This window comes from Musca autumnalis, unplaced genomic scaffold (assembly GCF_047663935.1).
Source record: "Musca autumnalis isolate F117 unplaced genomic scaffold, ASM4766393v1 scaffold_2, whole genome shotgun sequence".
Taxonomy (NCBI): domain Eukaryota; kingdom Metazoa; phylum Arthropoda; class Insecta; order Diptera; family Muscidae; genus Musca; species Musca autumnalis.
Window position 1 is genome coordinate 229,987,223 of NW_027411755.1, and position 26,832 is coordinate 230,014,054.

Consider the following 26,832-nt stretch of genomic DNA (forward strand, 5'->3'; position numbering starts at 1 on the left):
AAATCCGCGATCATGATTCTTCCAGAAAAAGTATTTTTAAAAAATCCCAAAAAAAATATTTTTAAAAAATCCACGGATTGTCTCCAAAAAAATATTTTTTTTTTAAATCCACGACTTTGATTCTCTTACAAAAAAATATTTTTAAAAAATCAACTATTTTGAATTTTTAAAAAAAATATATTTTTGTACTTTTTGTTCGGCTTTAGGTCCTCTTTTCAATAAAACAAAATTCTATTTGTTTTTATTTACTCTGTTTATTTCCAATATTTCGGACGTCTTCGACGACCATCATCAGGGATTTTTTGGTTTTTATTCAACTAACAACAACTTTCATCCTATGTGACTGGTGGTGTTGAACTTTTCAACAAATAGAATTTTGTTTTATTGAAAAGAGGACCTAAAGCCGAACAAAAAGTACAAAAATAATAAAATGATCAAAGGTCGACAAAAACTTAATTATAAAAAATATATTTTTAAAAAATCCACTATTTTAAATTTTCAAAAAAAAAAACAATAAAAAATCCACGATTTTGACTTTTTTAAAAAAAAGTATTTTAAAAAATCCCCGATTTTTATTTTCCCAAAAAATATATTTTAAATAATCTAGGATTTTGATTGCCGCAAAAAAATATTTTTAAAATTCCACGATTGTCTCCAAAAATATTTTTTCAAAAAAAACCGATTTTGATTGTCTCAAAAAAAATTAAAAAATCAACGATTTTGATTGTCTCAAAAAATATTTCTTAAAAAATCCACGATTTTGATTGCTTTAAAAAAAATATTTTTAAAAAATCCACTATTTTGATTGTCTTAAAAAACTTATTTTAAAAAAATTAACGATTTTGGTTGTCTCAAAAAAAATATTTTTAAAAAATCCACGATTTCGATTTCCTCAAAAAAGTATTTTTAAAAAACCCACGATTTTGATTGTCTTAAAAAACTTATTTTAAAAAAATCCACGATTTTTATTGTCTCAAAACAATATTTTTAAAATTCCACGACTTTTAAAACCCACGATTGTCTTAAAATTTTTTTTTTAAATTCCACTATTATCTCAAAAAATATTTAAAAAAACACGATTGTCTCAAAAAATATTTTTAAAAAATCCTAGATTGTCTCAGAAAACTATTATTAAAAAAATCAGTAGGCCTATTCTCTAACTTTTTAACAACTTTACTCATCGTTTATTTTACAACAATTTAATTTGTTTGTTTTGTAGGTGTTACAAAAACGAAAACACTTTAACAACTTTTTAATCGATAAATGTTACAGAATTGTCTCAAAAAAATATTTTGAAAATATCTACGAGAGTGTCAGAAAAAATATTTTTAAAAGTTCCACTAGTATGCTAGTCTCAGAAAAACGATATTTTTAAAACATCCACGAGTAGATAGGCTCAGGAAAAAATAATAATTCCATGGGAATGGTAGTCTCAGAAAAAATATTTTTAAAAATTCCCTGAGTATGGTAGTCTCAGAAAAAATGTATTTAAAAAACTCCCGAGTATTGTAGTATCAGAAAAATATGTTTACTAATTCCAAAAGAAAATATTTTTAAAAATTCCACGAGTATTACAGCCTCAGAAAAAAATATTTTAAACAAATTCAGGAGTATGGTAGTCGCAGAAAAATACATTTAAAAAAAAAAATCCCCAAATATGGCAGTCTGAGAAAAAAATTTAAAATTCCACGAGTGTGGAAGCTTCAGAAAAAATATTTTTGAAAAATCCACGAGTATATTATTCTAAAAAAATTTTAAACAATTCACAAAAATGGTAGTCTCGGCAAAAATATTTTGAAAAAAATTCCAAATGTTTTAAAAATTTTAAAACTCTCCTTTAAAATATCACGGTCATAATTGTCTCAAAAATATTGTTTTAGAAAGTATACACCCTAACAAAATAGTGGGTAAAAAAATCTACGCGCAAAATTTATGTTTATAAAAATATTTTTTATTAAATGATAGATCAATGATTACCTGGTTACCTTAAAAATCTACCCAGTTAGTGTTATTCGATACACCTTTTTATATATTCCGTTATTCGATACACCTTTTTTATATATTTCGCAGGATATATATTTTAGCAGTCTCGAAAAACAACCTTCCATGTGTTGGCTTTGTTTTTCAACCACAATTGAGTTTTTCATTCAAAACTTTTCAACAAAGCAGAATCATTTACACAAAAGGATTCTCTCATGATACCAACAGTAGAGCAACGGCAACAGCAGCAGCAGCTGCCAATGTCATGAGCCAACAAAGTACAAATTGCCACAATGGAGCGGAAAAAACAAAGAGTAGATATATTTTTCTAACCCGTTACAAATTAAGGTCAAAGCAAAACAAACGAAAATGAAATATGCTGCTACTGCTTCTGCTGTTCATGCTAATGTACCCATTGTGGCTGATGCAAGGCTGGCAGGCAACAAGACCAACCATTGTTAGCTACTTTGCAACACAAATCCGCAAACCAGCTTAGGATGAAAGAAAAACATCAAAAGCCAAAAGTAAATATTAAATATTATGATTTTTCAAAATAGTCTGGCTTAATCCCTTTTGTTGTTTTAATATTTAAAACAACAAGTTTATTAGTGGAGAAGGTTTGGCATTGTTCGCCTTGCCTTACCCCTTGGCGAAGAATGCCAAACCTTCTCCACTAATAAACTTGTTGTTTTAAATATTAAAACAACAAAAGGGATTAAGCCAGACTATTTTGAAAAATCAAAATTGTAACAGCTATCCCAATTAAATAAACGCCACCAATGTTCTATTTATTAAATATTATGATTAAAATGGAAATTATTCCATTTGGTTTGTTGTGCTTTTCCTACTCCGTTTCGTGCGATCTTTCCTCAACTGGCATTGCTGTCATAATTTTGTCCTAAAGCTTAATTTTTTGAGAGCTATCTTTTTTGTTTTTGGGTTAAAATTTGAATTTGATTAAGATATTAAAAGCAAAAGTTCCAAGAAACAACTGAAAAACAAAATAGGACATACAAAGATACAAAGTAAATACTACTTGGCATGACCCTAATTATGAAATAATTACAACTACAGGCACAAATGTCTGTTGTAAATTAGGATCCAAATGTTATTCAAATGAGTTGATTAGGGAGGGACAAATAATAGGAAGACTCTTTTTTCAGAGTATTTTCGTATCATAAACGAGGATTTTTAACAAAATATTTTGAGCGTAAATTTAAATAACTTTTTTTTAATATATATTTGTTGCTTTTCAAAATGTATATTTATACGCTACAACACACCGCGATCCTTGTGCCTTTGTATGTAACATGCAAAGGAAAACAAAGATGGTCATAAATTATAAATAAACTTTAACTGAAATTTACTAAAACTTAAAAAAATGACTTAAATGAATTTTAGTTTTATTATTTTAAATATTTAAATAAAGTTTTAGTTTTTTTACTTTAGTTATTAGAATTGTTTAAATCTTTTTAAGAATTTTTGTACTTTTTAACAAAATTTTTTTAATTTTGTGTATGTATTTTGTAAAAAAAAAATAAAAATTCGATAATTTATTATTTTCTAAAAATACGTTTTACTTTTTTTAATATTTGTTATTATATTGCTTTATTGTTTAAAAACAATTTTAAATCGGCTTTATAAGAGTGGATTTAAAAAAATTTGTAGTTTTATAAAATCAATTTTTATTTTTAATTAAAAAAATATTAATTCAGTTTTATCAGTTATGTGCTTCTTTTTTATACTTTAAAAATGTTAAACATGTTAAATAAAAAATATTTGTAGAACATAATCAAAACTGAAAATATTTTTTAAAAAGATTAACAAATTATTCAAAAGATGTAAAAAATTCTGATAACTTAAGGTAATAAAATATATTAATTTTTTAATAAAACATATTTTTAATTAAAAAGTATTATTTAAAAAGATGAGCACTAAAAAAAATAGAAAAATACTTAAAATTTTATTTTAATGTTAATTTTTTTAAGTAACATTTTTTTAATTTAAGATATATAAAAATTTAATAATTAATTTTTAAGTATTTTTATAAAATATTTATACTTTAATTTTTGCAATTAAATTTTGTTTCATTTTATGTTATATTTTTAAGTTTTTAAAGAAATATTTTTTTTATTTAAAAAGATTATTAAGAAACTTTTTTAATTTTTTGGGATTTTTTTATTTTATTTTTTTTTTTTTTGGAAAATTTATTTTTGTACAAATATTTTTCACTTTTTATAATTTTTAACAATTTTTATTAGCGTAAGTAAAAAAGATTTTGTTTTTATAAAGACATTTTATGTGATTTTAAAAAAGCAGATTAAAAATATTTTTAATTGAAAAAAACAAGTAAGAAAAGGCTATAGTCGGACGGGGCCGACCATGTGATACCCTACACCTTTACCCCTGGGAATTGGCTTTCCACATATCAAAATTTCTTTATGGAACAAACAAACTTATTGTAGGAAGTAACTTTGTGCATTCTGGTACCGTATCACACCAAGCTTAAATAATAATATAATAATTGTTTCATATCAATGAGTGAGTGTACCCCGATTCATATTTGCTCAATGAAATGGGACCCATAGCTTATCTCCGAGTCCGACGCCACTTGTAGAGAAGTTTTACATGGCTGAAATACTCAGAAAATGTCACAAACCTTACTGAAGGATATTTGCCTGGCTGGGGAATCGTTTTGAAAAAAGATGGCAATGCGACACATGCTGCAATGTATGTATAAAAATCCAATTGCACAATTAAAACGTTAGGGCACCATGTAATTTGCAATAATGCAAAAACTGAGAAAGGGCAAATGTGGTTCTCTACACAAACCCATTATATATTAGATCTATTTTCATATGTAGTCTACTTTGCCGGTACATGTCCTCATACAAAAGTAATGGTCCATTTCACCCGCTAAATAATATCAGATCATCATCCAAAATTGTAAGCATCTTCCTCTGCTAAACCCTTACCTCGTGCAAAATTTCGTGACTATTGAGCTATAATTGCGAACTCTAGCGTGTTTATGATTACACAAACAAATAACAGGGTGTATTAGGCTGTAAATCTGTTATATTATCATGTACACCAACACAATTAACATCAATAGAAAGGTCAAGCGTTCCTCTTCCAAGTACAGCGTGCTTGTCCTGAATGTCTCCTCCAGGAATAAAGATATATAAACTATATATTAAAAATTTTCACACAAAAGTTGTGGTCCATTTAACCCTCTAAATATTATCTGATCGCCATCTCAAATTGCAAGCTTCTTCTTTGTCATATACTCTTACCTTATTTAAAATTTCGAGCCAATATGCCTATTATTGCGACCAACAGAGCATCTACAAAATCGGATAAAAATTATGTTTTTGGTCCATTTCACCCGCTAAATATTTCACGATCATCACCAATTAAAATAGCGATCTATTCTGATGTGATACCGACCACCATACCAAATTTCGTGACGATCGGCTCATAATTGCGGCCTGGAGTTTATTTACAATTTATAATGGACAGACGGACTGAAGGACACACATCTTAAAATCGCTTTATCTCGCCGAGATATGAAGATTGGTATACCACATTGGGGGTCTCCGACGAATATTTCGCGGTGTTACATGAATTTTTACCAAAACAAACTTATAATACCCTTTCCACATAGTGGTGTAGGGTATAAATATGTATTACTAGCCGACCCGGTCCGCGTTGCTGGCCCTTGAAGCAGTTTTATGTTACCTTAAGTCAGCGATTTTATTTTTATTGCGTCGCTAGTTAGACGGGATCTGCAAGTGATTATAAATAAAAAAAATCTTCAGATTTGTTTGTGTTGATATGCAATTTTAACATACAGCCAAAAAGTTGATGACTTGAGACATGCATTTATTTCATCTGCTGGAATAGTATAACTGGAAATGTTTGTCTGAAATCTAAAGGTGAATTGCTTCTTAAATTATTATGTGCCATTGTAAATTCGTTCCAGGTGATAACTTGTATTTAATATTGCATATGTGCCCTTCATTCACATGAATGTTCAGTGGCTTAAGGGCCAACTGTGTCGTCCTTTCTCCTTCTTATAATGTACATCTTATATACCTGATGAAGCTATAGCTATCGATATGTTGCCTTCTTATTTAAATACTTGCTTTCCAATAAGACCAAAACTTTGCTATGAATAACATCTGGTATTTCCATTGATTTGTAACATATTTTAGAAAGTAGGAGTGGTCGGGTCTTATTGATTGTACATTTTACATATATAGCGCATTTAAAAAATAGGACGCAGGGTATAACCCGCACCTCCGAAATTTAATAAAATTTATAGCATTTTTCCATCACGGACCATCCCTGTACATCATCTGAAAATTACATGGAAATCGGTTTAGAAGTTTTGAAGATATAACACATTTAAAAAAGTGGGCGTAGTCATTCATTTGCATTCAAATCCAATTTGTATAAGAATTATGCAAGGAAAACCAAATAAAGTCAAAAATTGAAGTAAAAAATTTGGCTCATTTGAAAAGAACCCCCCTTTAAAACTTGGGAATATAGAAAGATTGTATAAAAATATCGATGCATATTCACTCTATAATGAAAACGAAGAATTTTAGTAATATTCAGTAAAAGTATATCCCTCCTGATTAAGGATACACCCGCATATGCTGCTTTGGCAAGGATTCTTTAAATAATCAGGTGTATTGCCTAACAAAGCTTACTTTTTTCTTTCAACAACTTTATTTTTGGAAGCGTACTGTATCCTTTAGTCGTATATTTTACGCATAAGTCATTCCCATACATTTTAGAGATTATTTACCACTTTGGCAGTTTTGTTGTGATGTGTGTTTACTTTTTATTTTTAAAGTAAGACCCAGCTTAATCACAGATTTGTTGTTTTCAAATTTAAAAAAAAAAAAAAACACCAAGTTTTTAAAGTGGGGTAGTTAAAATTGATTTACTTTAGGGAAGGGCAGAGAATACTAGTTTCGTCCAACGCCACTTGGACTCATCAGTTCCCTTAGTTCTTTGCATTGCAGCAAAGAACTCTTCCCCAATTTTATGACGACTCGAGCTCAAGATTAAATGTGACTGACGAATTCGTTTAAATGCGAATTCAACAGAAACACTCAAAAACTCTCGTAGCCGCATATGCAAACCAAATTAACTACTCCCACTGTTATGCGTCTCCACAATGCAGAGAATCATCATAACTACGTTGATAGTTTGTCGAAAATAACAACAAACGAATCGTCCACCGTGCTGTGTGTCTATTTTAGATTCACTTTGGCAGTTTTGTTGTGATGTGTGTTTACTTTTTATTTTTAAAGTAAGACCCAGCTTAATCACAGATTTGTTGTTTTCAAATTTAAAAAAAAAAAACACCAAGTTTTTAAAGTGGGGTAGTTAAAATTGATTTACTTTAGGGAAGGGCAGAGAATACTAGTTTCGTCCAACGCCACTTGGACTCATCAGTTCCCTTAGTTCTTTGCATTGCAGCAAAGAACTCTTCCCCAATTTTATGACGACTCGAGCTCAAGATTAAATGTGACTGACGAATTCGTTTAAATGCGAATTCAACAGAAACACTCAAAAACTCTCGTAGCCGCATATGCAAACCAAATTAACTACTCCCACTGTTATGCGTCTCCACAATGCAGAGAATCATCATAACTACGTTGATAGTTTGTCGAAAATAACAACAAACGAATCGTCCACCGTGCTGTGTGTCTATTTTAGATTCACTTTGGCAGTTTTGTTGTGATGTGTGTTTACTTTTTATTTTTAAAGTAAGACCCAGCTTAATCACAGATTTGTTGTTTTCAAATTTAAAAAAAAAAAAAAAAAAAAAAAAAAAAAAAAAAAAAAACACCAAGTTTTTAAAGTGGGGTAGTTAAAATTGATTTACTTTAGGGAAGGGCAGAGAATACTAGTTTCGTCCAACGCCACTTGGACTCATCAGTTCCCTTAGTTCTTTGCATTGCAGCAAAGAACTCTTCCCCAATTTTATGACGACTCGAGCTCAAGATTAAATGTGACTGACGAATTCGTTTAAATGCGAATTCAACAGAAACACTCAAAAACTCTCGTAGCCGCATATGCAAACCAAATTAACTACTAACTCTTTTCAAAAATTTAAGTTTTGATGACTCGAAGTGTATAAAAGTATATAAAATCGTGATGAAATTGCCACTCGGGATATCCAAAAATGCTTCTCACTACTGGTAATGCCCGTTTTAGAACTCCTTTGTGAATTGTCGTGCCCATTTAGGGTAAAAGAAATTGACGCCCAAGTCCTTTATAATTATAAAGGACTCTCTTCATTAAGTAAACAATTGCATAACTATATGACTATTGTTTTCGCGTCTATTGAATGGAAGACCATCTTCTAAATTGTTTCTGTAGCGATGAATGTGTTTTTATGGTGCTGGAACGCATTACTAATTATGAAGGACTTGGGCGTCAATTTCTTTCTCCCCATATGCGCACGACAATTTACAAAGGAGTTCTAAAATAGGCATTTTCAGTAGGGAGAAGCATTTTTGGATATCCCGAGTGGCAAGTTCATCAAGATTTTATAAAATTTTGTGAATTCGAGTCATCAAAACTCAATTTTTTGAAAAGAAATGCGGATATCCTGGAGGTAACGTCATATTTTACAGTGGTAAATGTTCTCTAAAATGTATGGGAATGACTTATGCGTAAAACATACGACGAAAGGAAACGGTACGCTTCCAAAAATAAACTTGGTGAAAGAAAAAAGCAAGCTTTCTTAGGCATTACAACTGATTATTTAAAGAATCCTTGCCAATGCAGAATATACGGGTGTATCCTTAATCAGGAGGGATATACTTTTACTGAATATTACTAAAAGTTCTTCGTTTTCATTATAGAGTGTATATGCATCGATATTCTAATACAATCTTTCTGTATTCCCAAGTTTTAAAGGGGGGTTCTATTCGAATGAGCCAAATTTTGTACTTCAATTTTTGACTTTATTTGGTTTTCCTTGCATAATTCTTATACAAATTGGATTTAAATGCAAATGAATGACTAAGTTTACTCCAAACACATGAAGCAAAATATAATAAAACTTAAAAACTTCATATCTTGTATAATTCGAAAAAAATGGAGGTTTAAAAAAAATGTTGCAGGGGGGTTCTATTCAAGTGAGCGTCAGTGTGGCATAATTATAGTTTGTAAGGTAGTGTAACATATGATTTCCAAAACATTATGATTTAAATGCTCATTATGAATAAAACACTCAATTGTAATTACTCTTGTTTGTACGTAGGTAGAGATGAGCCGATGTGTGTGTTCGTGTGAGTGTGCTGATTTGGGCTACCAACCACAAGATGAGGAGTTGGTTTGCAGTTTTGATTCTGACACCGAACAACCACGGACATCTTCATCTCTACGCACGTTCTAACGTCTCAAACAAAAATTAGAAAATAAAATAAAGAGAAGCGGACGACTGTGTTTTATTAATTTTAATAAATTATAACCGGCCATACTTTATTTCAGAAGTGGTTCTTACCCATAATTTAATAAATAAACTTTTAATAAATAAACTTTCAAATTAAAAATGGAAGAAGAACAACATAATGTCGGTACAAATTTGATGGACAAAAATAATACAGAACAGAATAAAAAACCAAATTTACAAAATGTTACGCTGCGACCCAAAACAATTATTACAGTGCCGTTAGACAGCGAAGAAGAACAAAATAGTGCCGTGGAAGAAGAACATAAAACGGTTATTGGTGTGCCCGACGAAAACAAAAACTTACAGTTCGAAAACAAAACAGTACAGTCGAGTCTTACAGCACAAGAAATATTAGAAAAAAGAATTGACAAAGATACCGAAAAAGTTAGAGCAAAACATACAGAATTCAAAATTACAGGCGGTGGTTTTGGTGTTCCAGTGTCCAAAAATTCGCCGGTAAAACAAACAAGTAATACGTCAATTAATACAAAAGAGAACATGGAGAAAAATAAAGCGGCAGAATTAAGAGATAAGGAAATAGAACTATTGCGCAAAGAAAATGAACTGTTGCAGAAAGAAAGAGAAATTATGCAGAGAGAAAATAATTTATTAAAATTAATGTCTGGTGTCGTCGACAAAGTGCTGCCCGCAAACACCTCTGTTCCTTTTGCTTTGGTGAGCAATTTTGTACCAGTATACGACGGCAAAGCAGACGCAAACTTTTTCATCACACAACTACGTGATTTACAACAACACTATAAACTTTCCGATGACCTGTTGCGAGCGTTATTTGCTTCGAAACTTGAGGGCAGACCATTGAGTTGGCTGCATTCACGTCGCGGTACGGCGACTGAAGACATTTCAGAGACGTTCAGCCAGTTTTGTGTTATGTTCGGATCAAAGGAGAGCAAGCTAGAGCTGCGCCGAAAATTTGAGCGTCGTGTCTGGCGTCAAGAAGAAAATTTTATGGACTATTACAATGAAAAAGTTGAGTTGGCAGAAAAATTAAAATTGGAGGAAGATGAATTGGTGGAATATGTTATTGATGGCATATCGAATACAGAGCTACGCAGACAGACGGTACTGCAGCGGTACAACAACTTGACAGAGTTGTGCAAATCCCTGTCGACTATCAAATTACCGAAAGCAGTGGATGCGGATCGCGGAGCAGCGGCTAACAAACTGAGTGTGAGATGCTTTAATTGCAACAGCTTCGGGCACTATGCAGCTGACTGCAGCAAGCCGAAAAGAGAACGGGGAACCTGCTATGCCTGTGGGGTCAGCGGCCACACTGTCGCCACTTGTGACAAAAATAAGAAGAGAGATGCTGTAAAAAATGAAAATAATTATGTAAGATATTTTAACTTTAGCTTTAATTCTAGTGATAATATTAATTTTTCTTTAGAAAGCCTGATTGATACGGGTAGTTCGGTCAGCCTGATACGAGAAGATGCGTTGCCAGCAGGAACCAAAATTTTTCCTTTACCTAATACTGCCTTTCACGGCTTGAATTATTCAATTTTGAAAACTTATGGATATTGTTTTTGTTTTTTGAAGTTACCAAATAAATGTTTTGAACTTAGATTGGTTGTAGTTGACAAAATGTCTATGAAATACTCGGTGTTGTTGGGTCGGGATTTTTTGGATAAAACTCAGAGCAGATTGTTATTGTTTGGTGATGAGCTCGATCCAGAACCACAACAAGGACTTATGCACAAATTGGAGTTAAACGACAATTTAACACTTACTGATCTAGATTTAGATCAGGAATGTTTAAAGTTTGAGAACGATATTTTAGCAATAGATATTTCGTCAAATTACACAGATTTCAATTTAAGGGTTGGTGATAATATTTGCCAAGATACGCTGACAGAATTAAACAATCTCTTTAAAGAAACTTATGTAGATATGATACGTCCGGAAGTTCCAGAAATCCATTATGAAATGAAGCTAATACTAGAAAATTCGAAACCTTTCAATTGCCCTCCGAGAAGACTTTCTTATTCAGAAAAACAAGAATTACAGAAAATATTAGATGACTACTTGCAAAAAGGGATTATAAGATCTAGCGAATCTGAGTATGCTTCACCCATAGTTTTAGTGAAGAAAAAAACTGGTGACTTACGAATGTGTGTAGATTTTAGAAAATTAAACAAAGTTACGGCTAAACATAATTATCCGATACCGTTGATTGACGATCTTCTAGAGAGCTTAGCAAACAAGAAAATATTTACTAAACTAGACTTGAAGAATGGGTTTCATCACGTTTTTATGGACGAAGATTCTATAAAATATACAGCGTTCATTACACCACTAGGACAATACGAGTTTATACGCATGCCTTTTGGATTGAAAAATGCTCCTTCCGTTTTCCAAATGTTTATAAACAGTGTTTTCAAAGACCTTATTAGATCGGGAGATGTCGTGATATATTTAGATGACATTATGATTGCAACTCATGACCTCGAAAGACATTTAGTAATAGTTAGAGAAGTTATGTTAAGGTTAGTAAAAAACAAATTGGAGCTACGTTTAGATAAGTGCGAATTTTTGCGTGCCAGCATAAAATACTTGGGATATACCATAGACAATGTGGGCATACGGGCTGACGATAGAGGGTTAGAAGCCATAAAAAACTTTCCACTACCCGATAAAGTTCGGGCAGTACAAAGCTTTCTTGGCCTTTGCTCGTATTTCAGACGTTTTATCAAAGATTTTTCGATTTTGGCAAAACCACTGTACGATTTAACTAGAAAAGATAAAAAATTCAGTTTTGGGAAAGTTGAGCTCGAAACATTTGAATTGTTAAAGGGAAAACTTTTAGACTCGCCGGTTTTAGCCTTGTATGACCCATCGGCAGAAACAGAGCTCCACTGCGATGCGAGTGCATTAGGTTTTGGTGCTATACTTATGCAAAAACAAAAAGACAAAAAATGGCACCCCGCGTTTTATTTTTCTAAAAGAACTACAGATGCCGAGTCGAAGTTTCACAGCTTCGAGCTAGAGACTTTAGCGATAGTTTATGCACTTCGGAGATTTCGTGCATATTTGTATGGCAAAACATTCAAAATAATTACCGACTGTAATTCATTGACCTTAACTCTAAATAAAAAAGAATTAAACCCAAGAATCGCTAGGTGGGCGTTAGAGCTACAGAACTTCGACTATGTTGTTGAGCACAGAGAAGGGCGTCGTATGCAGCACGTAGATGCGTTAAGTCGATCTTTAGACATTATGATTGTGGACACTAATACTTTTGAGGAAAATTTAATTATAGCTCAAAACAAAGATTCGAAGATTATTAACATTAAAGAAAAGTTACAGACATCAGACCATAAATATTACGAAATGAGAAATGGTGTTCTTTATAAAAAACTTAAAACCGGGAAAGTGCTGTTCGTTGTTCCTGCTCAAATGGAAAACCATGTTCTGTACAGGTATCATGATGAGATGGGACATGTGGGCATTAACAAAGTTACAGACCTAATAAATAAATCTTATTGGTTTCCGCATATAAATAATAAAGTAAAAGACCATGTACAAAACTGTTTAAAATGTATAACCTTTTCACCTAAAAGTGGTCCCGTAGAAGGATTTCTACATAATATCCCCAAACCGTCAAAACCTTTTGAAATGATTCACATAGACCATTATGGACCAGTAGATAGAAACAGTTCAAAGAAACATATATTTGTAGTTATCGATGCTTGTTCTAAATTTGTTAAGTTGTATCCGACAAAAACTACAGCTACCAAAGAAGTAACTAAAGCTTTACGAGAATATTTTAGATACTACAGCCGACCGCGATATATTGTTTCTGATAGAGGGTCGTGCTTCACTTCAAACGATTACAAAAACTTTATCGAAGAAAATGACATACAGCATGTAAAGATAGCAACTTTCTCACCTCAAGCTAATGGACAAGTGGAGCGTGTTAACAGAACTTTAGGACCAATGATTGCAAAACTTATAAGTACAGAAAATAATATTACTTGGGAAAAAACATTAGAAACCGTCGAATTTGCAATAAATAACACATGTAATAGAATGATTAATGAACATCCGAGCGTTATGTTATTTGGTGTCAACCAACGGGGTAAACTTTCAGATAAAATTAGAGAAAATGTGATGGAACCAGACAGCAGAGATTTAAATTCAATTAGAGATGATGCGAATGAAAAACAACGAGCCGCACAACAGTATAATAAAAATTATACAGACTTCAAGAGAAAACAACCGTCGTCGTATAAAAATGGTGATTATGTCGTAGTAAAAAACGTCGATAATAGTGTGGGGGTGTCAAGAAAATTTATGCCAAAGTTCAAAGGCCCCTTTGTTGTTAAAGAAGTACTGGAAAACGATCGTTATGTCTTACAGGATGTAGAGGGTTTTCAGCATAGCAGAATATCTTATAAAGGTACATGGGCGGCACATAATATGAAACATTGGCATAGAAAATCTAACCTATTGAATAACTGTAAATCCCGATCTTCACGACATGATGAATTAATCATAAACCAATCAACAGTAAAAAATAACGTTTCGAAAACCATAAGTAATAATAAAGTTCCATAAGGTAACAGCATCGAAAAGAATCAGGTGATCTTTGTTGTCAGGAAGGCCGAAATGTAGCATAATTATAGTTTGTAAGGTAGTGTAACATATGATTTCCAAAACATTATGATTTAAATGCTCATTATGAATAAAACACTCAATTGTAATTACTCTTGTTTGTACGTAGGTAGAGATGAGCCGATGTGTGTGTTCGTGTGAGTGTGCTGATTTGGGCTACCAACCACAAGATGAGGAGTTGGTTTGCAGTTTTGATTCTGACACCGAACAACCACGGACATCTTCATCTCTACGCACGTTCTAACGTCTCAAACAAAAATTAGAAAATAAAATAAAGAGAAGCGGACGACTGTGTTTTATTAATTTTAATAAATTATAACCGGACATACTTTATTGTATATGCAGCCTATTTTCACCAGGATTATCCCGGTATGTTCCCTGAAATTTGTAGGAAAATCGGCTCAGAAGTTTCAGAGATAGAAATTGGGCGTGGTCGGGTCTTAAGGTCCCAAAATTGGTACCTAGGGTCGGAGAATCGAATGGTGGAAGTTCGCAGCAGGGTGGTTCGTTGCAGAGTGGTTCGATATGTAGAAGTTCGGAACGGGGTGGATGGGAGGGTGTAGTTCGGAAGGTGGAAATTCCGAGCGGGGTGGATTGGAGGGTGGAAGTTTAATGCGGGTTGGTTCGGAGGGTGAACGTTCGAAACATGATGAATCGGACGGTGGAAGTCAGCAGCAGGGTGGAAGGTCGAAGCAGGGTGGATCGGAAGGTGGAAGTTCGGGGTGGGTTGGTTCGGAGGGTGGAAGTTCGGAGCGGGGTGGTTCGGAGAGTGCAAGTCCGCAGCAGGGTGGTTCGGAACGGGGTGGTTCAGAGGGTGGTTGTTCAAAAGATTTAATTCAATCACTCGTTTCATTTTTGCTAAAATAGCGGTTTTATTAAATCAGACATAGTGGAGATACTAAACCCCTCCTCCCTGTACATTCTCTGAAATTTTCAGGAAAATCGGTTAAGTAGTTTTGGTTATGTAACCTATTTAAAAAGTGGGCGTGATAAAATAGGGTTTTTATAAAAATAGGGCATGGGGGAGGCACCCCGCCCACTCCGAAATTAAAAAAAAATATATATAGCCTATTTTCACCACGGGTGTTTCCTGTACATTCCCTGAAATTTTCAAGAAAATCGGTTCAGCCGTTTTTGAGTCTATACGGAACATACAAACATACACACATTGTCTTTTATATATTAGATATCATTTTTAAAGACATAGGGTATAGGGGAAGTACCCCGCCCCTTCCGAAATTCAACAAAATTTGTAGCCTATTTTTACCCATATCGTACCGAGACAAAACTTTTATTTATTTTTTTAAAAACAAAACACTTTTTTAGGATAATTAGGACCCACTGATATCAAAAATCAACTAAACAAATATTTCCTATTTTTCGTTTTCCCGGAAAGTGGTGTTCGAAATTTCGAACACTGGCGCTTAAGCTATATGTATAGAAGTAAAATAAAATTTATTTATTGTCGTTTTAATGATTTATTTCAACATTTTTGTATGAAAAAATGGTTGAAGATTGGTACTGAGACTTCTTTGGGCCTACAAAACTGTTCCCCGAAATGTGTCAGCACTGGTCCACGTTTTGGATCTCGGTACCGAGAGATTTTCGGGAGATTTATAGGATTTAGCTGCATTATTCTACCCATCGATATGTAGGTTAAGTACCAGCGCACAGAGGGGAAATTTGTGTTAAAATTTGATCAAAAGCCCTAGAAAGCTCATTAATAGTCGGATTGATATAAAATTTTGCACAAAGCATATCTTCTGTACAAGGATTAATCCTATAGAAAATAATGAAAATCGGTCCAGATTTGGATGCAGCTTCCATATATATTCGCATCTGATACGAGATAAAAATGCACCAAAATCACTGAAATTTGACACATGCAACCTGAACTAGCCAACAAAAAACATTGAGCCAATTTTCAAACAAATCGGTACAGATGTATTTATAGTCCCATATACATATATTTCATTCCAAATTTTATTTTTTGAAACTTAATTAAATTAAATTAAATTTTTCTCAATTCACATGAGAAAAGCCGTGAATATTTCTGAATAATGCAGACATATTTGATAGGTGTTGGTTTAGTCTGATAAATAAGAGTCCCGGTTATAAGGCGGAACAAAATTTACTGTGAATAAATCTTGCAATTCCATATAAAAATATTTCATATTTTAGTTGAGAAAAATTAGATTTTTTCGGAATGGCGCAAATATGCGCAATTTTTTATGATTGAATCTGATATTTGAGACTCAAGCGCATAAAACATTAGAAGAAACTATGGTCGGGAAACGACGGGGAAATAGACTTTTTCACTATTGAAATTGTAGTATTCTTAAAAATTATCATGAAAAATTTTTATAAAGAGGATATGTATCACCATTATTAAAGAGTAAAGATGTAAAATAAATCTCAAAATTTTAAATGCTAATCTTGTTCTGAGACTGTACAAAAACAATAAATCTTGAAAAATATAAATTTTCGCGGAAATAATGTCATTTTAATGTCCACCTAATTTCTTAGTTTTCGAAAATTTACTTTTTGTTTTCAGTATGGCTGAGTTCAATCGACTGCTGCATTGGATTGGTTAATCTTACAAAGTCGAGGATGGTTATATTAAATGTAGAAAAGAGTCTGGTTGCCGTTTATCAACATTTTTTTCATAAAAAACGATTTTCATATTTTGAGTTTTGAGCAACTTTAGGCCTATGTTTCCCCTCTGTGCAGCGTTCGAAATTTCGAACAGTCAACTTTGCACATCTGTAAAGTCGCGCTTGCGCATGTAAATCACGTTCTCTATATTTTGAAATTGAAACGGCTACATATATTGGCAATAATTCCCTAAAATTACTTTTTATACCCTACACCACTATGTGGTAAGGGTTATTATGTGTTAGTGCATTTGTATGTAACATACAAAAGGAAGCGAGATAGACCCATAGTTCCTTCTAGGGATATACATAGAATCACTTTCTGAGTCGATTTATGCATGTCCGTCCGTCCGTCCGTTCGCAACATACAGGTCGCATTTGTTGACCGATTTCGCTGAAAATTGGGGAATACCATTTTTTTAGCCGTCGGAAGATCAAGTTCGAAGATGGGCTATATCGGTCCAAGTTTTGGTATAGCCCCCATATAACGGTACCTCCCCATTTTCGGTATTTTGAGAATTTTAGCTACAGTTTTTAACCGAAATAGCTGTAATTTGACATTTGAGGTTCTCAGTGGTCATGAAACATCTCCACCAAACATCGTCAACATAGGTCCATGTTTTGGTATGGCCCCCTTATAACCGTACCTCCCGATTTTCGGTATTTTGAGAATTTTAGCTACAATTTTTGACCGAACTAGCTGTAATTTGTCATTTGAGGTTCTCAGTAGTCATGAAACATCTCCTCCAAACATCGTCAATATAGGTCCATGTTTTGGTATAGCCCCCATATATCGGTACCTCCCGATTTTCGGTATTTTGAGAATTTTAGCTACAGTTTTTAACCGAAATAGATGTAATTTGACATTTGAATTTCACAGTGGTCATAAAACATCTCCAACGAAACATCGTCAACATAGGTCCATAGGAATCGAACCCGGACATTCAGCGTGCAAGGCGGTTGCACATAGCTAAATCCTACAGGTTGTGGTGTAGGGTATCACATGGTCGGCCCCGTCCGACTGTAGCCTTTGCTTACTTGTTTAATTTCATTTTACTATAATTTTTTAAAATTAATTTAAAAACTATCCAAAAAAATCTACGTTTAACATCGAGGGGGACGTGGGGTCTTTCAAGGGAACAATTTTTTTATTTGCTGACGGATTAGGCTTTATACATATACCAAAACTTGTTTAAAATTTAACCTTTTTCATCCATAAATATTTTTTTTGAAAAAAGTGATTTTACTGTTCGAAAAATCGAACACCAAGTGCGAAATGGAAAATTTCAGAAAAATCGTTTGAATAGTTTTTGTGGAATGACAAAAATTGAAAATTGAAAAAAGTGGGCGTAAAAGTGTGCGTGGTCAAAATTTCTTTGCATAAAAACCCGGGTTATGACGCACATTTTACAGAAAGTATTGTCGAAATCGAGCCAGCCGTTCTCAGCTGATGCCATCACCAACGAACGACATTTGATTTTTATTTATATAGATATAGCATTTTTAAAGAAATAGGGTATAGGAGAAGTACCCCGCCCCTTCCGAAATTCAACAAAATTGTTAACCTATTTTAACCGGGGGCCATGCCTCTACATTCCTTGGCAATTTCAGAAAAATCGGTTCAGTCGTTTTTGTAGAAATGACAAAAATTGAAAATTGAAAAAAGTGGGCGTGGTCAAAATATCGTTGCATAAAAATCCAAGTCGGCTTATAGCGCACACTTTACAGAAAGAATTATCGAAATCGGTCCAGCCGTTCTCAACTGATGCCATTACCAACGACATTTGATTTTTATTTATATAGATTTTTTCTTAATTTTTTATTTTAAAAAATTATCAAAAACATTTTTATTGTATGTTTTTAACATTTTCTTATTTTTTTCAATTTTCATTTTTATAGATATTTTATTAAAACCATTTGTTACTTTTTTAAAAATAAGTCACTTTTAATTTTAAAAATATTCTTTTTTTAATATTTTTATTTTATTTTTTATGAATATTTTTAAAGGACTGCGTCGATAAGTTAAAAAAAAAATATTTTGTTTTTCAATAAAATTTTATTCAATTTTATAAGCGTGGTTTCTTTTAACATATTTGTTATACAATTACGTCTTTATTAAAAAAATAAACGCTTTTAAAATATTTTTGAACGCAAGGACTTTTAAATAAATAACATTCCGTCACTATCATTGGCATTAATTTTTTAAGGAATATTTTTTGGCATTGATTTCAAGTTTCAATTAACAAATTCCACGCAATTAAATTAAAAAATGTTTAAAAAATCCACTCTGGGAAAAAGACCTGTTATTAAATTCTATCCATTTGCGGCTATATGTGCGGCTGTGTCTGTGCACATTGCTCTTTGCACTGTCTGTAAGCCTATACAATATTTTTAGTACGTGCTACATATTAAATGGGGTTTCATGATTTTGTCCCACTAACCATGGACACTAAACCTTTCATTGAGATTACGAACAGTAAGAACTATAACAACAAAATGGAAACATTGCCATCGTCGTCATTGCCATTCTCATCCCCATCGCCAACATCATCACCGTCGTCATCCTCATCAACATAATCAGCTCACGCACACCGCATACAAAGCGGAAAACAAACGACAGCAACAGCAAATGTCGACACACCGACATGGATATGTACCTATATCCCTTGGCAAGATGTACGAAAGTACAACTAGTAGTGCGGGTGGTGATGGTAGCGGCGACGTTTGGAACCAGACATAACTGAAAGTATGTCATATTTTATGTGTCACGTTCGAGCTAAAAAAGGATTAAAGTCATTCAAGACATTACTTATGTTTTTAATTGAACTTTTTAAACAAGTTTGTTTTTTCTTTTCTAAAGCAATTTTCTGCAGCATCATTCACTTGGTCTCTCTCTCGTTCTCGCTCTCTGTGCTCAGACTTAATAGAACTCAATGAAAACTTTTTGAGTGGTCCAAGATGGTTATTTAAGTTTTGTAAGAATTAAATGTGTGTGTTTAAATAAAATTTGTGTTAAATTTGTTGGATGTTATTATTTAATGTTGTAAAATTTTATGATTTTTTAATGGCTGGAGGCGCGTTCCGGAAATCTGCACAAGTCTTGCCCTAACATACATAACAGTCACTAGTATCCTTGTAGGGACGTCCTCGTTCACCACGCCAAACTTAAAGTTGGCAATTTGCTCAGCCTGCACCAAGAGAGTGTTAGTGCAATGATATTCCAGATCGGACCAAAGTTCAATTTCACACATTTAAAGCTTCTCTCTCCCCACACACTATTGAACTAACTAAAAAACATGCAGTCACACAATAACGGCCGCCAAAAGCATTCCAAAGAAAATATGGTACCGATACATGGTCAACATACATACATATACTAGGGTTATGACTTTTTTACAACCTCATTTCCCTGTATCATAGCGTGATGAGTTTTGCCATAAGATTACATAAATTCATAATTATTAGGTGATTCGGTGAAAAACCCTCACGCACAAAATAATTTTAAAATTTGAATTTATCAAAATTATGGACAATTTTTTGAAGTCACTGTAAGTAGATATACAATTGAAATTAAACTTTAGAGTCACATGAGATAATTAAACTGACATAACATTTATTTCTCACTAATTTTCTTCAATTCTGAGAATCGTAAAAATGTCGTAAACGCTTTTATTTAAAGATATAATTTTTTAACAAAAAATAAAAAATTTGAAATTGCATGACCTTTTCCAATATTTGAATAAAATAAACATTATTATAGTTATTAGTAGGCTTATATTTCTTCATTCGTGCAACAAAAATAATTTTTGATTTTTTTTTTCATTTATGTATTTCGAAACGAAAATGTGTGTGCATGAAAGACACCCAAACTTTAGTTTTTGAAATATTATTCCATTTGCTTTTGCTTCAAAACAAAACAACAATTTGAAATACACACTCAAATTTGGTAGTTTTTCTTCCGCATTCGTTTTCTTATCGACATACATAAACAGGCCCTATATTTTTATACCCTCCACCATATGGAGGGTATAATTAAATTTGTCATTCCGTTTGTAACACATCGAAATATTCGTCGGAGACCCTATAAAGTATATATATTATTGATCAGCATAAAATTCTATGTCGATTTGACCATGTCCGTCTGTCCGTCCGTCTGTCTGTTGAAATCAAGATACAGCTCGCAATTTTAAAGATAGAGAGTCAAAATTTGGTACAGAAGTTTTTATTACTTGCAGGATGGTTGGTATTGAAAATGGGATATATCGGTCCACGTTTTGATATAGCCCCCATAGAACGGTACCTCCCGATTTTCGGTATTGTTAAGGTTTTAGCTTCATTACTCCACCAGAATGGCTGAAATTTGGTACGTAGTCTTCTTTAGGGGTATAAAACATTCCCCCAGAATTTTGTCGGTATCGGTCCACACCTTCACATAGCTCCCATAGAACGGTACCTCCCGATATTCGGTATTTTTAAGGTTTTAGCTTCATTATCCCACCAAAATGGCTGAAATTTGGTACGTAGTCTTCTTTAGGGGTACAAACCTTTCCCCCAGAATTTTGTCGGTATTAGTACACACCTTCATATAGCCCCCATATAACGGTACCTCCCGATTTTCGGTATTTTGAAGATTTTAGCTTCATTATCCTACCAAAATGGCTGAAATTTGGTACTTAGTCTACGTTAGTGGTATAAAACTTTCCCCCAGAACTTTGTCGGTATCGGTCCATGCCTTCATATAGCCCCATAGAACGGTACCTTCCGATTTTCGGTATTTTGAACGTTGTGGCCTCAATATTCCACCGAAATGGCTGAAATTTGGTATTTAGACTTCGTTGGGGGTACTCAAACTTCCCCTTTAAATTTGTTGGTATAGGTCCACGCCTTCATATAGCCCCCATGGAAAGGTACCTCCCGATTTTTCGTATTTTGAAGGTTGTGTCTTCAATATTCCACCAAAATGGCTGAAATTTGGTATTTAGTCTTTAATGTGATATAAAACTGTTCGCCAAAAATATGTCTGTACAGGTCCACGCTTTCATATTGCCCCATTTCTGACTAAAATTCGTCGGTATAGGTCCACGTTTCGATATAGCCCCCATAGAACGGTACCTCCGGATTTTCGTAATACTGAAGATTGTGACGTTAATATCCAACCGAAATGGCTGAAATTCGTTATTTCGTCTTCCAAGAGTTATAAAATATTCCAGAAGAGTATTATCAGTATAGGCACGTCTTCCTATATCCCCATAGAAGCGTACTTCTTGATTTTCGGTATTTTTTAAGTTTTAGCCACATTCTCTTACCGAAATATAGGAAATTTGGTATTTAGTCTTCTTTGAGCCTAAAACCTTTCCGTCAGAAATTTGTCGGTATTGATCGACGTTTTGAAATAGTCCCCATAGAATGGTTCCTCACATTGTTTTACCGCAATTGCTGAAATTAAGTATTAAGTCTTCTTCATACACGAAAGGAAACTAATTATTCCATTTTACTTCAATACAACTTGTGGTGGAGGGTATAACAAGTTCGGCCCGGCCGAACTTAACGCCGTTCTTACTTGTTTTAAAATCGATTTGTGCGTGAACGAAAGCGAAGTGATTATTAGGCAAAAGTTCATTCATCCCTACTATAGGAAATCATTTTGAGAAAAATGTCAAAAAGTCATAACCCTAATGTAAACATCTATCAATGCTTCATGTACATATATTTGACTAGAATTCAATATCTCTTACTGTTATTATTGTTTGTGAATTTGAATATTTTTTGTTCACCATGAGTAAAATAAATCAATAAAGCTCCCACGACAGTTTTAGTTTTATCAGTGATGTTTTTTTTTTTTTAAATTGAACACAAAAGGTAAAATTTCAGTTGAATTGAATTATTGATGGCTATGACTTACCTTTAAATTTGTATGTTTGCAAACAAATCTGAAATTGATTAAAACAAAAAATATAAATGAATAAATAAAAGCAATTTTGTTGTTGGAAGTTTAGAAAAGGATTAAAAAAATATTTTGTTATTGGACAAAAAAATTGCTAGGATTTCGAATTGTTTTTATTATTCCATTTAAATTTTGTATGTTATTGTTTTCAGTGATTTTATAATGGAAGCAATTCAGTAGCATAGAATTTGTTGCTTACATTCGAACAAAAATATACATTTTTGGCAAAGTTCTCCGAAACTTGTTTGTTTTTAAAATAACAACGTATGCAAAACAATTTTTAAACTCTTTTATCTTTAGAAATAACAACTATAATTCCTTTAGATAAATCTCAAAACCATAACACAAATCTATTTTGTGAGAGAAAAAAAACTAACAAACTTCATTCACCATTATCCTGCTGCGTCAAAGAAACAAACTTTTTTTCCTCACAAATATTATCATTAATAATTCCACTTTCTCTGTTTTTTGTTTTTGCTTCATAGCAATTTCATGGCTGGTGGTGCACCTACAAATTTCGTAATTTGTAAAATTATATTTTCACCATAACGATGAAGCAAACAAGTCAAGAAGTGAAATAAAGAAAACAGAAAAGTAGAAGCAAGCAAGAAAAAATATAACAAACTTTTTAGTAAACTTTGTTTTCGTATTTTCTTGTGTTTTTTTATTTACCTGCAATTAAAGTTGTGCAGATATAAAAGGGGGTCAGGGAAAGAAATGATATTCAGAGATGGACAATTTTATTTTGATAAATAGTTACGTATAATTAAAAATATTTATCAGAAAAAGGATGATGCATCTCGAAAATCAGAAAAATCTGGGTCGGCATTGCTGGCCCTCGGCCGAGCTTTTCCAGTATTCAAATCCTACCTGATAAATTGATTGATATTTCCAGATGTTATTTGTTTAATTTTTCAGTATAATTTTCAAACTGAATTTGACCATTATTATGCATTCTTCTTAAAACTTCATAATATAAATACACATTTTGTTATAACTCTCGTGCAATGTTAGATTTTAGGAAATCTTCATAATTCATTCAATTTTGTAAATTCGGAAAAATATTAGTTACTCATAAAAAATACTTTTAAGCAATAAGTAGTTGGCATTTTCTTTGATGCATTCAAAAATATGATATATGAGTCATTCCAAGTATTGAAATCAATGTTCTGGCGTTTTTGTAGTCCCACTTCTAAATTCAAATCCAAATACTGAGCGCGGTATTCTACTTCTAAAACAAATATTAATCACAAACCTCAGATCTACAGACTCTAAGTACAAAATGTCATTCGGTCATTTCGGTCAAGCCGTTTCGGCGGAGTATGTTCCTGTTCTAATACTCTGTCATAATTGTTATAAAATAAAACAAGTAAAGAAGTATCAGTCGGCTTTGCCGACAGAGATATACCCTCAGCCTGTGTATATTGAAACAATTTTTTCCCAAAATACGTATGTATGTATTTAGGGCGTTTGAACCGACAAAAATGTTGATTAGGATTAAAGATCAAAAGTTTTGCGGAGGAGATACTAAAGGAATGGAAGTGGATCTCCAGCCACAGCATATGGTCCCATAGGGGGTTTTACTCTCTTTGGGCTGTTTGTTCTAGAAGTATGGACTTGCCCCTAAAAAAACTTTTACCATCGTAATTGGGGCAGCGAATGCAAGTTACTTCAACAAAAATCAAAGTGATTCGATATCAGGTCTTAAAGTGAACTTATCCGAAATTTTGTGTGGGAGGTACCGGATGGAGTGACCAAATATAGTCCATATTTGAACCTGATCTATATCTGGTTGATTTATTAGGATGTCTAAAGTATAGACCAATTCGGCCACTCCCTTCAAGAGTTACCGTACGAACAATTTTTCCGAACATTTTTGAACTTTTGTGGGGGAGGTACCTGAAGTAGTGGAACGATATGGCTTATCTTCTAACTTTAACTATGTTTGGACAAAATATTACTAAGGCCAAATTTTGGAACGAATCGGAAGATCCGTTCTAGAGTTATCTTGCACTCCAACCACCTCAAACGGTGTAATAGATGTTTTTTGCAACTTTCAGGCTATTTTCTCAGGAAGTACGGACTTGCTCCTGATGAAACTTGTACCGTCGTATGGAGGGCAGCGAATACAAGTTGCTAAAATAAAAATCAAAGCGAGATGGCCCTAAACTGAACTTATCCGAAATTTTGTGTGGGAGGTACCCGAAGGAGTTGACCGATTAATTCCATATTGGAACCTCATCTAAGTCTGGTAGACATTTCACGAGTTGCAAATTATGGACCAAATCGGTTGCTTCCTGCAAGAGTTATCGTACAAACAAATTTTCCGAACATTTTCGAACTTTTGGGGGGGAGGTCCCGGAAGGAGTGGACCGATATAACACATCTTCGAACTTAAACTAAGTTTAGACAAACTATTACGAAAGCCAAATTTTGGACCAAATCGGTTGATCTGTTCGAGAGTTATCGTGCGCACCAGTCAGACAGACAGACAGATGGACGGACATTGCTCTATCGGCTCCAAATTGTCTGAAACACATTTCGTCCAAACATACTGGGGGTCTAAAACCATTATTTCGATGAGGCACATTTTGCCCGTATGAAAGTGTATATACCCTCGTTAGCATAAATGCTGAGGGTATATGGGTCCACGTTTTGATATAGCCCCCATAGAACGGTACCTCCCGATTTTCGGTATTTTTAAGGTTTTAGCTTCATTATCTTACCAAACTGGCTAAATTTTGGTACGTCGTTTTCTTTAGGAGTATAAAACTTTCCCCCAGAATTTGGTCGGTATCGGTGCACACCTTCATATAGCCCCCATAGAACGGTACCTCCCGATTTTCGGTATTTTTAAGGTTTTAGCTTCATTTCCTACCAAAATGGATGAAATTTGGTACGTAGTCTTCTTTAGGGCTATAAAACTTTCCCCCAGAATTTTGTCGGTATCGGTCCACACCTTCATATAGCCCCCATAGAACGGTACCTCCCGATTTTCGGTATTTTGAAGGTTTTAGCTTCATTATCACACCGAAATGGCTGAAATTTGTTATTTAGACTTCGTTGGGGGTACTCAAACTTCTCCTTTATATTTGTCGGTATAGGCCCACGCCTTCACATAGCCCCCATGGAAAAGTACCTCCCGATTTTTCGTATTTTGAAGGTTGTGTCTTCAATATTCCACCAAAATGGCTGAAATTTGGTATTTAGTCTTCAATGTGATATAAAACTGTTCGCCAGAAATATGTCTGTACAGGCCCACGCTTTCATATTGCACCATTTCTGACTAAAATTCGTCGGTATAGGTCCACGTTTCGATATAGCCCCTATAGAACGGTACCTCCGGATTTTCGTAATACTGAAGATTGTGACGTCAGTATCCAACCGAAATGGCTGAAATTCGTTATTTCGTCTTCCAAGAGTTATAAAATATTCCAGAAGAGTATTATCAGCATAGGTCCACGTCTTTCTATATCCCCATAGAAGCTTATTTCTTGATTTTCGGTATTTTTTTAGTTTTAGCCACATTCTCTTACCGAAATATAGGAAATTTGGATTTTGTTTTCTTTGAGCCTAAAAACTTTCCGTCAGAAATTTGTCGGTATAGATCGACGTTTTGAAATAGCCCCCATTGAATGGTGCCTCACATTGTTTTACCGGAATTGCTGAAATTTAGTATTAGGTCTTCTTCATACACGAAAGGAAACTAATTATTCCATTTTACTTCAATACAACTTGTGGTGGAGGGTATAACAAGTTCGGCCCGGCCGAACTTAACGCCGTTCTTACTTGTTAAAGTTAGATTTAAGTTAAAACAAACACGTTTCGTTACAAAATATAACATGGTTGGTATTAAAGATTATATTTAAATTCAATAAAAAATAACTTTTTTAAGAAGGTAATGACAAAATAAAAGAAATAACTGCACCGAAAACCTTGCCAGTTCGCTCGTCTATTGAAAATTAGAAAAATCTCACACAATTTTTGGTAGAGCTCTTAATGAAAATTATATAATTGCTAAGACTTTGGACTTTGGTCTGCAGAAGAACGAAGTCTTTTGAAAGCCGCCAGAAACCGAAGCCTTTCGATAATTGAATAAAAAAACTCATTTAATTGTGTAACAGTTTTAAAAGTTAGTTAAA

At 33.3% G+C, this 26,832-nt stretch overlaps 1 protein-coding gene across 2 annotated transcripts in view; it reads right to left on the bottom strand.

Moving 5' to 3' along the window:
* Positions 1-26,832, bottom strand: part of rdo (leucine-rich repeat domain-containing protein reduced ocelli) — a 423,162-nt gene that overhangs the window by 328,364 nt on the left and 67,966 nt on the right. For both annotated transcript variants that reach the window (XM_073971011.1, XM_073971012.1), the window contains exon 2: positions 22,649-22,676. The gene's annotated coding sequence lies outside the window, so the exon portion shown is untranslated. The remainder of the gene's footprint in view (positions 1-22,648; positions 22,677-26,832) is intronic.